The sequence below is a fragment of the Mesoplodon bidens genome (assembly GCF_964165515.1).
Source record: "Mesoplodon bidens genome assembly, chromosome: 10".
Taxonomy (NCBI): Eukaryota; Metazoa; Chordata; class Mammalia; order Artiodactyla; family Ziphiidae; genus Mesoplodon; species Mesoplodon bidens.
Window position 1 is genome coordinate 61619637 of NC_138172.1, and position 17698 is coordinate 61637334.

A 17698-nucleotide genomic window follows, 5' to 3' on the forward strand; every position below is an offset into this window, starting at 1 on the left:
AATGGAATGTTATTCAACTTTAAAGAGACAGGAAATTCTACAAGACACTAACATGAATGAACTTTGAGGATATTACGCTAATGAAATAAGCCAGTCATAAAAAGACAAATATTGTATGATTCCACTTACATGAGGAACTTAGAGTAGTCAAAATCATCATAAAGACACAAAGTATAATGGTGGATGGTAGGGCTAGAGGAGGGGAGAATGGAGACATCACTTAGTGGGTACAGGGTTTCAGAGTTATGTGGGTAGATGGTGGAGATAGTTACACAATAATGTGAATGTATTTAATACCACTGAACTGTATACTTAAGAATGGTTAAGATGGTAAACTATGTTATACGTATTTTACCACAGTAGAAAATTATTTTAAAGATACATATACAGGAAAATAGAAGAAATGGAAAACATATACTTTTGGATATAAAGGCTCACTATTATAAAGATATTGATTTACACAAAGTTGGTCCATAAATTCAATACAATTTCAAAAGGAATTAATATAAACTTTAAAACTAATCTAAGTAAAATACATAAAACTACCTAAAAGACTTTGAAATAGATTAATGAGGAAGGTACTATGTTATATCAAAATACAGTATACTTAAAACAGTGTAACATTCAGAAATAGATAAATGTTTTGTAGTAAGCCCTCATAGCATTAAACACCTTTCTCCTTTGTGGCACTTATTAGCAATTTTACATTATATATAAAACATTTACTGAATGACTGTCTCTACTACTAATGTATTCCTACTTTGTAACATATCACCTGATACACAGTAGGTACTCAAGACCTATTTGCTTAATGAATGAATAAATAAATGAAACAAAACAGAATGCAGCAATATCACCATTTATAAGTAAGAACAATACATGTATTCTCAAGTCAATGAGGAAAGAATGGATTATTCAGTTAGTGTTACTAATAAACTGACTAGCAATCTGGGAGAAAAAGAACTTAGCCTATAACCTTACATCATTTATAAAAATATTTTCATATTGCTGGAAGATCTGAATGTCAATATAAAAATATGAGCAAAGAACAAAATCAAATACCATTCTTAACTCATTACTTTTTAACAATTGTAATTTAGCTAAGCATACAGAATAAATATTACTCCCAAGAAGCAATGTGAAATATAGAAGAACAAGTAAATTACAGCTTTAGTTAAGTATTATTTCAGTGTAATTATACTGACCAGACGTTTCAGGCTGGTTGGAACAATGTTGGATTTATTTTCCAGCCCTAGGTACTGGCAATTCCAAATCTCCTCTAAAATTGGATCACTGTATTCTGTGGAAGCAGTCCAAACTGAGAGGTAGGAAGTTTTGCCTCTTCAGACTATTTGCAAACCTCTCATTAACTTTGATACACAAACAGGCTGTCAGATAATAGTAAGGTCTTTTTCAATTCTATTTTCCCATTCAAAATTGCTGCAAAAGATGACTTCAAACGGTTCCATGGCTATCTCCATATTAAACCAGTAACAAAAGCGGAAAATAAAGCCATGGATTTCACCTACTTTAAACGTATACCTGATAGCCTACTCCAAAGTCCAGCCAAGGAAATAAAGGTCAGAACAGAATAGAAAAACAATCCTCCTTTTTTTTTTTTGCACATTCTTACATTTCTCTTTGACCTCTGGACCTCTCCTGAGACCAATGCATTTTACATATTAAATTATCTGAAATAAAGTGTGTTAAACATTGACTGAAAATTGTTATAATTCTACAAAAGATTTATCAAATTAGCATTTCATTTTTCATTGGTGATTGTTCATAGGAAAAAAAACCCCAATCCAAATATACTAGCACACTATGCTTTGGAACAACCTAATGGAGAACGACCCATCTGAATTCACAAAAATAAATTTTCAGATAGAATGTAAAACAATGCACCTGAATTGACAAAAGTAAATTTAGGCAGTAATTATTTTCTTACACAAAATTTTCTTTGCTTTTCAAAATTATTCAACACTTTGCCTAGAGAAGTGTCAGCCTAGAAATTAATAAAACTGTAACAATAATAGAAACAATGTACTTCAATCCTCAGAGAATATGAAAATGATATTATTATTATCATCCCTTTACAAAAAAGAAACGTGAGACTTAAAAGTCTCATGGATAATAAAGGGGTGAGGGAGAGAAGTCTCTTAAAAGTAAACACACTGGGGATTCTGCAGCAGCCGTCGTTTGGGCTGCAACTCTTCCCAGAGTCTCCGGCCTGCTGGCCTACTACATCAGATTTTGGATTCACCAAGCCTCCACAATCATAGTCCTGGTGCTCCAGCCGGGTGTCAGGCCTAAGCCTCTGAGGTGGGAGAGCCGAGTTCAGGACATTGGTCCACCAGAGACCTCCTGGCCCCACATAATATTAAACAGTGAAAGCTCTCTCGGAGATCTACATGTCACTGCTAAGACCCAGCTTCTTCACTCAACAACTAGCAAGCTACAGTGTTGGACACCCTATGCCAAACAACTAGCAAGACAGGAATACAACCCCACCCGTTAGCAGAGAGGCTGCCTAAAATCATAATAAGTTCACAGACACCCCAAAACACAACACCGGACATGGTCCTGCCCACCAGAATGACAAGATCCAGCCTCACCCACCAGAACACGGGCACCAGTCCCCTCCACCAGGAAGCCCAAACAACCCACTAAACCAACCTTACTCACTGGGGATAGACACCAAAAACAACGGGAACTACGAACCTGCAGCCTGCAAAAAGGAGACCCCAAACACAGTAAGATAAGCAAAATGAGAAGACAGAAAAAAACACAGCAGATGAAGGAGCAAGGTAAAAACCCACCAGACCAAACAAATGAAGAGGAAATAGGCAGTCTACCTGAAAAAGAATTCAGAGTAATGATAGTAAAGATGATACAAAATCTTGGAAATAGAATACAGAAAATGCAAGAAACATTTAACAGGGACTAAGAAGAACTAAAGATGAAACAAGCAACGATGAACAACACAATAAATGAAATTAAAAATACTCTAGAAGGGATCAATAGCAGAATAACTGAGGCAGAAGAATGGATAAGTGACCTGAAATATAAAATAGTGGAAATCACTACTGCAGAACAGAATAAAGAAAAAGGAATGAAAAGAACTGACGACAGTGTCAGAGACCTCTGGGACAACATTAAATGCACCAACATTCGAATTCAGGAGTCCCAGAAGAAGAAGAGAAAAAGAAAGGGACTGAGAAAATATTTGAAGAGATTATAGTTGAAAACTCCCCTAATATGAGAAAGGAAAGCGTGAATCAACTCCAGAAAGCACAGAGAGCCCCATACAGGATAAATCCAAGGAGAAACACGCCAAGACACATATTAATCAAACTATCAAAAATTAAATACAAAGAAAACATATTAAAAGCAGCAAGGGAAAAGCAACAAATAACATACAAGGGAATTCCCATAAGGTTAACATCTGATCTTGCAACAGAAACTCTGCAAGCCAGAAGGGAGTGGCAGAACATACTTAAAGTGATGAAAGAGAAAAACCTACAACCAAGATTACTGTACCCAGCAAGGATCTCATTCAGACTCGACACAGAAATTAAATGCTAAGAGAATTCAGCACCACCAAACCAGCTTTACAACAAATCCTAAAAGAACTTCTCTAGGGAGGAAACACAAGAGAAAGAAAAGACCTACAATAACAAACCCAAAACAATTAAGAAAATGGTTAATAAGAACACATATATCGATAACTACCTTAAATGTAAATGGATTAAATGCTCCAACTAACAGACATAGACTGGCTGAATGGATACAAAAACAAGACCCATATATATGCTGTCTACAAGAGACCCATTTCAGACCTAGGGAACATACAGACTGAAAGTGAGGGGATGGAAAAAGATATTCAATGCACATGAAATCAAAAGAAAGCAGAGTAGCAATTCTCATATCAGACAAAATAGACTTTAAAATAAAGACTATTACAAGAGACAAAGAAGGACACCACATAATGATCAAGGGATCAATCCAAGAAGAAGATATAACAATTGTAAATACTTATGCACCCAACATAGGAGCACCTCAATAATTAAAGCAAATGCCAACAGCCATAAAAGGGGAAATCAACAGTAACACAATCATAGTAGGGTACTTTAACACTCCATTTTCACCAATGTACAGACCATCCAAAATGAAAATAAATAAGAAAAAACAAGCTTTAAATGATACATTAAACAAGATGGACTTAATGGATATATATAGGACATTCCATCCAAAACAACAGAATACACTTTCTTCTCAAGTGCTCATGGAACATTCTCCAGGATAGATCATATCTTGGGTCACAAATCAAGCCTTGGTAAATTTAAGAAAACTGAAATCGTATCAAGTATCTTTTCCGATCACAATGTTATGAGACTAGATATCAATTAAAGAAAAAAATCTGTAAAAAATACAGACACATGGAGGTTAAACAATACACTACTAAATACCGAGAGATCACTAAAGAAATCAAAGAGGAAATCACAAAATATCTAGAAACATATGACAACGAAAACACGATGACCCAAAACCTATGGGATGCATCAAAAGCAGTTCTAAGAGGGAAGTTTATAGCAATACAATCCTACCTCAAGAAACAAGAAACATCTCAAATAAACAACCTAAGCTTACACCTAAAGCAATCAGAGAAAGAAGAACAAAAAAACCTCAAAGTTAGCAGAAGGAAAGAAATCATAAAAATCAGATCAGAAATAAATGAAAAATAAATGAAGGAAACAATAGCAAAGATCAATAAAACTAAAAGCTGGTTCTTTGAGAAGATAAACAAAATTGATAAACCACTAGCCATACTCATCAAGAAAAAAAGGGAGAAGACTCAAATCAATAGACTTAGAAATGAAAAAGGAGAAGTAACAACTGACACTGCAGAAATACAAAGGATCAAGAGAGATTACTACAAGCAACCATATGCCAATAAAATGGACAACCTGGAAGAAATGGACAAATTCTTAGAAAAGCAAAACCTTCCGAGCCTGAACCAGGAAGGAATAGAAAATATCAACAGACCAATCACAAGCACTGAAATTAAGACTGTGATTAAAAATCTTCAAACAGGGGGTTCCCTGGTGGCGCAGTGGTTGAGAGTCCGCCTGCTGATGTAGGAGACATGGGTTCATGCCCCGGTCTGGGAAGATCCCACATGCCGCGGAGTTGCTGGGCCCGTGAGCCATGGCCGCTGGGCCTGAGCATCTGGAGCCTGTGCTCCGCAACGGGAGAGGCCACAACAGTGAGAGGCCTGCGTACCACAAAATTAAAAAAGAAAAAGCTTCCAACAACAAAAGCCCAGGACCAGATGGCTTCACAGGCAAATTCTATCAAACATTTAGAGAAGAGCTAACACCTATACTTCTCAAACTCTTCCAATATACAGCAGAGGGAGAAACACTACCAAACTCATTCTAAGAGGCCACCATCACCCTGATACCAAAACCAGACAAAGATGTCACAAAGAAAGAAAACTACAGGCCAATATCACTGATGAACATAGATGCAAAAATCCTCAACAAAATACTAGCAAACAGAATCCAACAGCACATTAAAAGGATCAGACACCATGAACAAGTGGGGTTTATCCCAGGAATGCAAGGATTCTTCAATATATGCAAATCAATCAATGTGACAAACCATATTAACAAATTGAAGGAGAAAAACCATATGATCATCTCAATAGATGCAGAAAAAGCTTTTGCCAAAATTCAACACCCATTTATGATAAAAACACTCCAGAACGTAGGCAGAGAGGGAACTAACCTGAATATAATAAAGGGCATACATGAAAAGCCCACAGCCAACATCATTCTCAATGGTGAAAAACTGAAACCATTTCCACTAAGATCAGGAACAAGAAAAGGTTGCCCACTTTCACCACTATTATTCAACATAGTTTTGGAAGTTTTAGCCACAGCAATCAGAGAAGAAAAAGAAATAAAAGGAATCCAAATCAGAAAAGAAGAAGTAGAGCTGTCACTGTTTGCAGATGACATGAAACTATACATAGAGAATCCCAAAGATGTTATGAGAAAACTACTAGAGGTAATCAATGAATCTGGTAAAGTAGCAGGATACAAACTGCACAGAAATCTCTTGCATTCCTATACACTAATGATGAAAAATCTGAAAGAGAAATTAAGGAAACAGTCCCATTTACCATGGCAACAAAAAGAATAAAATATCTAGGAATAAACCTACCTAAGGAGACAAAAGACCTGTATGCAGAAAACTATGAGACAATGATAAAAGAAATTAAAGACAATACAAACAGATGGAGAGATATACCATGTTCTTGGATCAGAAGAATCAACATTGTGAAAATGACTATACTACCCAAAGCAACCTACGGATTCAATGCAATCCCTATCAAACTACCAACAGCATTTTTCACAGAACTAGAACAAAAAATTTCACAATTTGTATAGAAACACAAAAGACCCCCCCATAGCCAAGGCAATCATGAGAAAGAAAAATAGAGCTGGAGGAATCAGGCTCCCTGACTTCAGACTATACTACAAAGCTACAGTAATCAAGACAATATGGTACTGGCACAAAAACAGAAATACAGATCAATGGAACAGGATAGAAAGCCCAGAGATAAATCCATGCATATATGGTCACCTAATTTATGACAAAGGAGGCAAGAACATACAATGGAGAAAAGACAGCCTCTTCCAATAAATGGTGCTGGGAAAACTGTACAGCTACATGTAAAAGAATGAAATTAGAACACTCCCTAACACCATACACAAAAATAAACTCAAAATGGATTAAGGACCTAAATGTAAGGCCAGACACTATAAAACTCTTAGAGGAAAACATAGGCAGAACATTCTATGACATACATCACAGCAAGATCGCTTTTGACCCACCTCCTAGAGATTGGAAATGAAAACAAAAATAAACAAATGGGACCTAATGAAACTTAAAAGCTTTTGCACAGCAAAGGAAACCATAAACAAAATGAAAAGACAACCCTCAGAATGGGAGAAAATATTTGCAAATTAAGCAACTGACAAAGGATTAATCTCCAAAATACAGAGGCAGCTCAGGCATCTCAATATGAAAAAAACAAACAACCCAGTCCAAAAATGGGCAGAAGATCTAAATAGACATTTCTCCAAAGAAGATATACAGATTGCCAACAAACACATGAAAGGATGCTCAACATCAGTAATCATGAGAGAAATGCAAATCAAAACTACAGTGAGGTATCACCTCACACCGGTCAGAATGGCCATCATCAAAAAATCTACAAACAATAAATGCTGGAGAGGGTGTGGAGAAAAGGCAACACTCTTGCACTGTTAGTGGGAATGTAAATTGATACAGCCATTATGCAGAACAGTATGGAGGTTCCTTAAAAAACTAAAAATAGAACTACCATTTGACCCAGCAATCCCACTACTGGGCATATACCCAGAGAAAACCATAATTCAGAAAGAGTCATGTACCACAATGTTCATTGCAGCTCTATTTACAATAGCCAGGACATGGAAGCGACCTAAGTGTCCATCAACAAATGAATGGATAAAGAAGATGTGACACATATATACAATGGAATATTACTCAGCCATAAAGAAACGAAACTGAGTTATTTGTAGTGAAGTGGATGGACCTAAAAACTGTCATACAGAGTGAAGTAAGTCAGAAAGAGAAAAACAAATAGTGCATGCTAACACATATATATGGAATCTAAAAAAAAAAAAAGGTTCTGAAGAACCTACGGGCAGGACAGGAATAAAAACATAGATGTAGAGAATGGACTTGAGGACGTGGGGAGGGGGAAGGGTAAGCTGGGATGAAGTGCGAGAGTGGCATGGATATAGATACACTACCAAATGTAAAGTAGATAGCTAGTGGGAAGCAGCCACATAGCACAGGGAGATCAGCTCAGTGCTTTGTGACCACCGGGAGGGGTGGGATATGGAGGGTGGGAGGGACATGAAAGAGGGAAGGGAAATTGGGATATATGTTTATGTATAGCTGATTCACTGTGTTATACAGCAGAAAGTAACACACCATTGTAAAGCAATTATACTCCAATAAAGATGTTAAAAAAAAAAAGTAAACACACATACACAATTAGTAGTTAGAATCTTCATCTGTTTACTTTCAGCCCAAGTCTACTTAATTGCTCAGCCTGCAGGACTCACTCAGATTGAGGAGGCAGTATAAACTTTCTAAATTTGAGGAACAAATGATTTGATACAAACATCTTTTCTTCTTGCTAATACTCCATACAACTTGTTCAGATCTTCAACGCAGATATTTAGTCTCTTGCAGTCCTAACTTCAAAAATTGTTTTGAAATGTGAATTAACAGACTCTTTTCTTCCCTAGTGGAAATTTTCTTTCCAATATTCAATATTCAGAGAGCAGGAGAGGACAGACACACAAACCTGAATTTCAGATTATCTATCATATTTGAATAATTTTAGGCCTGAAAATAAATTGCACCACATACTTGGTTAAAAAGCTAATGCAGATTCACTCCTGCATGATGGGAGGACAAGTCTTCTGCCATTCCCCAAAAAATTATACAGCTTAACAGAAGTGTCAAAAACAACCATTTCAGCACTCAGAACATTGACCATAGGCTTACAACAAACTGAGAAGTGGTTGTTCGTAAAAATCACTGAACTATAAGTAAGAAAAGCACAAGCCTGTGGTGATTTTCCTGAGGGTTCTAACAAGCTCTCAGCTCTGTATACACAGTAGTTCAATTAGGGCAAGACAAGATGAATAACTGGAAGTTCACCTGCTGCTGTTGAGGAGGAGCTCACTTGATTTAAAATGTTGTCAGTGAAAATGGTGATTTTAGTGGCACATGAAGAGGGAAGGCCACAGCCTCCACTAGTTTGAAGTATTGTTCTTTTTTAGGCAAGCAACAGACTGTCAGGCAAGCAAGGGATTTAATAGGTAATTCTGGAAGGTGAGACAGCCATGGGGCTAGATGAGATCAGCAAGTATGTTACACTGACTGAGGGTGATATATGCACAGCAGAAAATGGAGTGGTGCAAGCCACTCATACATCCTTAGAAGACAGAACCTAAGCTAACACACAGAGGAGACACAAGAGAGCCCAACAGAAAATAAGAGCCAGGAGAAACTTTAAAACAGCGAAATTTGAACCCCCCAAACCACAAAAAGATCAATAAGTAGACAGAGGAAGCCTTACTGGCTCCAACTATTTGATCACAATCTCTGACCAATAGCTGACTGAAGAGGCTTAAAAATAAAGACAGTTAAAACAAAACAAAAAAAAAGTTAAACAGAGAGATCAGTGGCCTCACAGTTTGGGTGAAGATTTAGTCTAGAGAATTACCAAACACACAAACAAAGAGAACAACAGTAACAACAAACCTCAGGGGAAAAAACTCAGAATCTAAAATTGCTATGCAATATTATCTAACATGTCCAGTATTCAACAAAAAGAAATTATGAGACATACAAAGAAACAAGGAAGTGTAACCTACTGACTCAGGAAAAAAGTAATCAATTGAAGCTCCCTCTGTTGGATTTAACAGATAAAGATGTCAAAACACCTATTATAAATACATTCAAAGAACTATACATGCTTCACCATGTTTAAAGAACTAAAGTATGACAACAGTGATCTACTAAATAGAATATTACAAGGCAATATTACTTAATAAACAGTGGAAATTCTGGTGTTGATAAGTATAATAATTGAAGTGAATAATTCACCAGAGGGATTCAACAGCAGATCTGAGCTCTCAAAAGAAAGATTCAGTGAATTTGAATTAGACCTATAGAAACTATCCATTCTGAAAAACAAAGGAAAAAATGATTGAAAAAAAAAATTAACAGAACCTCAGAGCACATTAAGTATACCAATATAACTAAAAAAAAGAGTACCGTAAGTTGTTAGAGAAAACGCAGAAGACAAAAATATTTAAAATAATAATGCCTGAAAGCCAAATGATAAAAAAACATTAACCAATACATCCAATCTCCACAAACTCCACACAGAATAAACTCAAAGAGATTCATAGCTATACATTTTATATGCCAAAGACAGAGAAAATCTTAGAAGTACCAAAAGAGAAATGAGTAGTTCCATACAATATTAACAGCTGACTTCTCATAAAAAAACAATGAAGCGAAGAAGCAATGGAATGCCATGTTCAAAGTGCTAAAAGAAAAAAAATTATCAACCAAGAATTCTGTAGCCAGTAAAACTGTTTTTCACAAAGACGCCTCCAGATAAACAAAGACTGAGAGAATGCGTTGCCAGCAGATCTGCCTTATGAGAGATACTAAAAGCAAGAAAATGAAAAGGCAACCTACAGAATGGGAGAAAGTATTTACAAATCATGTATCAGAGAAGGGGTTAATATCCAAAGATATAAAGAAGGTGTACAATCCAATAACAAATAAAAACAATCTGATTTTGAAAAGAACAGAGAAACTTAATGAACACTTAGTCCCAAAGAAGACTTGCAAATGGCCACCAGGTACATGCAAGGATGCTCAACATTAGTAATCATCATAGAAATGCAAATCAAAACCACAATGAGATAGCACCTCACACCTTTTAGAATGGCATCATCACGAAGAGATAAAAAGTGTTGGCAAGGGTGTAGAGTAAAGGGAATCCTAGTATACTGTTGGTGAGAATGTAAACTGGTGCAGCCACTATGGAATACAGTATAGAGGTTCCTCCAAAAATTAAAAATAGAACCATCATATATATGATCCAGTAATCCCATTTTTGGATATGTATCCAAAGAAAACAAAAACAGGATCTTGAAGAGGTATCTTCTCTCCTGTGTTTACTGCAGTATTATTCACCATAGCCAAGGTATGGAAATAAACCAAGTGTCTTTCAATGGATGAATGAATAAAGAAGATGTGGTGCATATATTACAACGGAATATTATCCAGCTGTGAGAAAGAAAGAATTCCTGTCGTTGGTGGTTCTGGATGGACCTTGAGGGTATTAGGCTAAGTGAAGTAAGTCTGACACAGAGACAAATATTACATAATATTATCAATATGTGGAATGTAAAAAGGCTAAACTTGTAAAAACAGAGTAGAAGGTGATTCCCAGGGGCTTTGGGTGGGGGAATTGGGGAAATGTACTTTAAGAGTATAGGGTAGGGGAACTGGGGAGATATTGTTTAAGGGTAAAAACTTGTAATCAGTAGATAGCATCAAATGCACAGCATAGTGATTACAGGCAACAGTACTGTATTACAGACCTCGAACTTGCTAAGAAATTATACCTTAAGTGTTTTCACCACACACACACAAAATAATAATAATTATTCAAGGTGATAGAGGTGTTAGCCAACACTACAGTGATAATCAAATTCCAACATATAGGGCTTCCCTGGTGGCGCAGTGGTTGAGAGTCCGCCTACCAATGCAGGGGACACGGGTGCGTGCCCCGCTCCGGGAAGATCCCACATGCCGCGGAGTGGCTGGGCCCGTGAGCCATGGCCACTGAGCCTGCGCGTCTGGAGCCTGTGCTCCGCAACGGGAGAGACCACAACGGTGAGAGGTCCGCGTACCACAAAAACAAAAACAAATTCCAACATATAAATGTATGAAATCAAAAGAAGGGCAGGAGGAAAGATGCTCTCCAGTGAAAGAAGGGAAAAAGTCCTTGAATCTTAACAGCAAATTATACCATCTGGAACCTTTGGCTGAGACAAGAGCTGGTGAAAAGCCTGCCAGAGCTTGCCTTGAAGCCTTGGAGAAGCCAGAAAATAAAATGTCTTGAGGAACCTAGTACCTAGAGAGGAAAGGCAAAGGAGCATCTGTTCTCAGGACGGTTCATAATACTTGAGAACAGTAGGAATGACTTACATTCTAAACAGCTACAATTCTAAACACTTTTCAACTCGCAGTTCATTTAATTATCACAGTAAGCCTATGAGGTAAATGCTATTCTTCTTCTCATTTTACAGATCAAGAAACTGAGAAGTTTGGTAAATTGCTTAAGGTCCTCAAGCTAGTAAGTGGCTGAGCTAGGAATCTACCCAAGGCAGTCTGGCCAGAGACTGTTTTCTTAACCCCTACATTATACTGCTAAGATATTTAAAATACTTTGTCGTGGTTGTACAAAATAAAGGAATCAGAAGTTAAGTTAGACAATGAACAATAAAAGCTGATGTGAATAACTTACTAACACTGAACCCAGGTGTTCAAGTTTTAAAATCTTACTTTACATTTGGCTACATGTTTGTTCCTTCTTTCCTTCACTTAATTCCCTAATATTTATCAAACATCTACGTGCTAGACCCAAGAGATAACAAGAAATCAAAATCTCTGAAAACAAAAGGCTTAGACATCTATGAGGCCATAATTGGAAAAGAATTATTATATAGTGTAATTGTTGTATGAGGGATGTACATAAGGGTGGATGGGACTGGAACAGACAGATCCACTCCAGACATCTCCAGCAACACAGGCGAAGAACTAGATCATCCAGGATGGCTGCAGTGTATGGTGTCATAGGAAGAGATGGCTTGAAGGTGAGGAGAGAATTCTGAGCAAGGCAGTGACCTTATCATTTTGTCACTTTGTCAGCAGTATGGAGGATGGATGAATTGGGGCAATGGAGGAAGAAGGTACATCTTAGTACCAGGGACAGGGAAAGAGGCAGAAGACAGAAGAATCCAATTCCATTCACCATACAAAATGTACTCAGACAATGACTTGTAAACATAAAGATGAAGGATTAAGTCCTCAACTGAGACACTGGAAGTAAAGGGAAAAAGAAAAGAAGATGAAAGAAATCGTGTCAATTAGTTAGCAGTTAAACAAATATGCTATTTTAATGAAGAAATTTATCATTATAGAGAAAATTAAGCAATAATCACACACTTTCTGCCATGTAGTCCCATAGTAAAGCATGGCATTATTACTGATAGCAACTGAATTACCGGCATAGGTTTAAACCACCTATAAATAGCTAAATCTATACTCCTACATCTATGCCTAACTAGAGAAATAAAAATCACAAAAACATATCTTTTTACATTTTTAGTTTCCTCAGATAGCGCAATTTCTACACAGAGGTTATAGGAAAGTGCCTCATTTTTAACAAATATATACCATATTCTACTCTAAACTTACATGTATACGTTCATTTAACCCTCTCCCAAACCCTACTAAAGTTCAATACTATTATCCCTGTTTTACGTATGAGGAAATCAAGGTTCTGAGAAGTTATGCAAAGTGTCAAAGGTCACTAGATGGTACAGTTAGTTCTGCTGTAACACTTAATTTTGAAAATGTAAATTGATTCCAATGCAATTGATATAGTAGGGAACAGTGTGAATACAACTCACATTTTGTGTTTGCTTATGAGCAAGTTCATCCACAAGAAACATAAGGTAAATGCAGAAAACTGCACCCCATTACGCAAGGCCACGTAGGAATACGCCAAAAGCACATGCCTCAAACATTTATCTACTAGCTACCAGTTCACCATGTGAGGTGTGAATCACATCCGTTCACATCTGGTGTCACAACTTCCCTTTAGATTTCAGTAAGCTCCTTCCATCACTCCAAGAAACTCACAATCTTGCAACCCTTTCCACAGCCACTCCCATGAGGGAATAACGTATTTTGCAATGTAAAGTGTCAAATGTACTGCAGTATTTAGTTGTTAACCATTCAACATTTAAAAATTTTTAAATATATCACTGACAAGGTTTTGAATATTGTGCCATAATCTCATTTTCTCATAAGTCCTGTGGCTTTCGCTGTGTGATTTTGCATAGCATGATGATTTTTTTTTTAGCAACATATATGTTATGGTGCATTATAGCAGAACTAACTCTTTTGGAGTGATATCTGAGTTTGCCCATATCAGAGTCAATGCTCTTAAGTTAAGGGGTCTCCCACCTTTATTTATGTATGCACCCCAAACTGTTAGCACACGATGTGCTTTCTGAACATCTTAAACTTCCAATTCTCTTTCACATGTACTACTGTGACTATAGATATTCATTCACCCAATTCTTTAGCCTTAGAATCAACTCTTTTTTTCTTACGTCCCACATCTGATCTATTAATATATCTTGCCAACTACCTTCAAAATATTTCTAGAAATTGACCACTTTTCACATCTCCAAATGCTACTGACCTATTTCAAGCTACCATCATCTCCAGCGTGGGCTACTATAGTAGCCTCCTACCTGGCTTTTCTGCTTACACCTTTGTCCCACCTAATGTCCTTCCTCCACAGCCAGACTGAGCCTTTTAAAAACAAACACATCTCTCCCCTAATCAAAGTCCTCCAATTAAAAAACATATATTTAAATAAAATCATTACTTCCAGCCATGGCCTGCAAGGTCTGGCTTCTTTGCCCTTATTCACCAAATTCCTTCTTCCCTTACCAAACAGCCCTCTCACTGTTCCTTGAAGAGTCAAAATATGTTCCCACTTAAAAGCTTTTACCTTCACTATTCCCTAAGATGGGAAGTGCTCCTTCCCCCAAAATTGGCATCATTCATATCTCTGCTCAAATATCATCTTTCAGATTGGCCTTTCTTGGCCATCATATTGAAAATATTCACTTCTATTATATTATATTCCCTTAGCCTGCTTTAATTATTCTTTCTAGGAGTTATCAGTATCAGATATATCATATATCTACTTACTTGCTGTCTATCTCTACAAATGTGAGCTTCATGAAAACAGAAACTTCATCTTGTTCACAACTGCAGCCCCAGTGGCTAGAACACTGCCTCAGGCATGGTAGGAATAGAGTAAAATTTGTTGAATGAATTACCTCTTAATAAGGACATTAATCGGGACAAAAGAATGTCATTTTAACACGGACAAGAGATAGACATTAGACTATATTTCTCATTAAAGTTGTTCATTAAACAACTTTAGATAATAAAGTATAATAAGTAATGGAATAATAAAGAGAAAACTGATGACTAAACCTTCGTAGGAACTATAATACATTATTCAATATTAAATGAAAAATGACTGTGTATATTTGTGTTACCAGAGACAGGTCAAAAATTATTGCTAAACATTCACGAAGTACTATATTGTTTGACTTGCCAAGTCCACAGTTCCATAATTAAAATAGTTTATAAAAGTCACTCACTCCAGTAGGTTTAGTTTTTTTGTACTAACATGAGATGGGGATTTTTCTATAACCCCACCCTGTCTAACCATGTATTTCCATGAATCATCCTTCACCATACAAAATGTACTCAGACAATGACTTGTAAACGTAAAAATCCTCTATATAATTCATCTACTTGTTGTTAACACGATATGGAAGAGTATATCCATCACAAAAGTTAAATTTCTAGAAAATTCAATTTGATTTCATCCTCATATTTAGAATAATCTTAGAATAACAGACTTATTTTGAGGAAATAGTGAAGAAGGGAGGAAAAGAAAAGACCAAGCCCAGTGACTTAAAACTACTTTTCTTTTTTAAGCAGCTGGAATCTTGTCCTTAACTGAAATCTTACATCAAAGCCCAATAGGTAAAATTTAAATGGATATATTTTAGGCACGGGGATGGAGGGAAAAGGATGAGTCTGGAAAGAAGAGGGACTTTGAAATCTTGACTGTTTATTCCCCTAGGATTCAATATTCATCTCACTTACTCCAAAGGGGAAAAACTCCAAAGGGGAAAAATGCCTCTTCCAGTCCACGTGCTAGTTTATAGTAAGATAAGGAAATGGAGGTTCAAAGACGACTGCAGGAGCTAATATATAGGTTGAACCATAAATTTCTCATAAATAGTAAGTAGATTTTGCATTACAAATGAGTGACTGAGAATGTTGTTTTTCAATGAATAAAAGCAAATTAAAACAAAAGAAAGACTAAGGGACAAGACTGAGATCCTAGGGTCACTATGAATTGGGGCAATGAAGTCAGCTGCCAGTATGAGGCATTCTGCTGAAGAGCATCAAAAAAAGTTGCCTTAAACATCAGACGCCATTCTACCCTCAATTGGGCAATTTTCATTTTCAAAATACACATTACAGCAAATAATTCATCTGACATTCAAATACAATAAGAATAAAGCCAAACTCAGTTCTTCTATCTTAAACAATATATTTGTAATTCCTCAGCATGACCTATCTACACTGCAGCCAAAAAAGCAAAATAGAACATAGCTTGTCATGAAATGGTCAATAAAACAGATCCCATGGCCAATAATTATATTACCAAGCTACATGGACCATAAAAAAACAGCTCCTTTTGCATATGTAACTTGTTTCCCTCAGTGTCTGAGACTAGCACAGCCAAAGAAACCCACATCCTAAGCCACAGAATAGAGCCACCTGGTCTTGCTCTTATCACAGGATGACAAAATGATTTCAATCCCCTAATTTCATGCAGACATCCTCAACATTTGTAGAGTGTTTTTTAACTAACAAAACTGTTGCATCCTTCCTGAGTTCAAGAATGGTCAAAAGGCTCAATGCAAACACTTCTCTGGACAACCTTTATTACCACATTTAAAGGCACAGGCTCAATGACTGACACACATTTCAAAACGCTATCTCCCTTTCCTTTCCCTTTTCTGTTCTGCTACTCACATGATAAAGACTGATTTCAAAAAGTTTCTGGGGGCTTCCTTGGTGGCGCAGTGGTTAGGAATCCGCCTGCCAATGCAGGGGACACGGGTTCGAGCCCTGGCCCGGGAAGATCCTACATGCCGCAAAGCAACTAAGCCCATGCGCCACAACTACTGAGCCTGCACTCTAGAGCCCGTGAGCCGCAACTACTGAAGCCCACGAGCCACAACTACTGAGCCTGTGTGCCTAGAGCCTGTGCTCCACAACAAGAGAAGCCACTGCAATGAGAAGCCCACGCACCACAAAGAACAGCAGCTCCCGCTCACAACAACTAGAGAAAGCCTGCGTGCAGTAACGAAGACCCAACGCAGCCAAAAATAAAGTAAATATATTAAAAAAAAAAGTTTCTGGGATCTCTGCTTTTAAAAATGTTTAAATCAATGCAGCTTTGCAGTATCCATTCATCAATCCAAATAAAATATTAACAATTTTATGAGCATGACAAGAAGCAAGTTTTTTTTTTAGTGCTCCAATTCCATGACAGGATTACAAACAAGTGTGAGAAAAAAAAATACATATCATAAAAAAGTATCTAGGACTTCACTACTATATATATTAGAATAATGAATTTTTTGACTTTTGATCAGAAAGATTTTTGGAATAACTAACTTGAAAGAATAATTTGTAATTTTTTTGATTAAAAAAATGTAATAAGTAATTCCGTGACTTTGTTTTGACCGCTCCACACAGCTTGCAAGATGTCAGGGACTGAACCCTGGCCCACGGCAGTGAAAGCACCGAGTCCTAACCACTGGACTGCCAGGGAACTCCCCTCTGTGACTTTTTAATACCATAATTGCTATAGTACTAGTGAAAAAAGAACACAGGATTCTGAAAAATATGTTGAAATCAAGATACAAGTGCAAAGAATTTAACAGCCATCACCATATATCCTTGATCTCTGCTGATTTGATCAGACAACACTAATAAGTAAATGGAATTCCACTTCTCATAATTTTCAATGAAAGTGCAATTAGCTGGCAAAAGTAAAATTTTTTTCTGTTATAAACAATGATGAAACCTTCATTTTTCCTTCTTTCACCTTCAAAGGATTATTATTCAATTCTAT

At 36.8% G+C, this 17698-nt stretch overlaps 1 protein-coding gene across 2 annotated transcripts in view; it reads right to left on the bottom strand.

Annotated features, from left to right (window-relative positions):
• LOC308623376 (BEN domain-containing protein 6-like) overlaps positions 1-17698 on the bottom strand; it is a 137290-nt gene that overhangs the window by 79047 nt on the left and 40545 nt on the right. Inside the window, exon 1 of one of the 2 annotated variants that reach the window (XM_081245665.1) lies at positions 1206-1236. The exons of the other annotated variant lie outside the window; for it this stretch is intronic. The gene's annotated coding sequence lies outside the window, so the exon portion shown is untranslated. Of the gene's footprint in view, positions 1-1205; positions 1237-17698 lie in introns of those variants that run through there. 2 annotated transcript variants of the gene reach the window in all.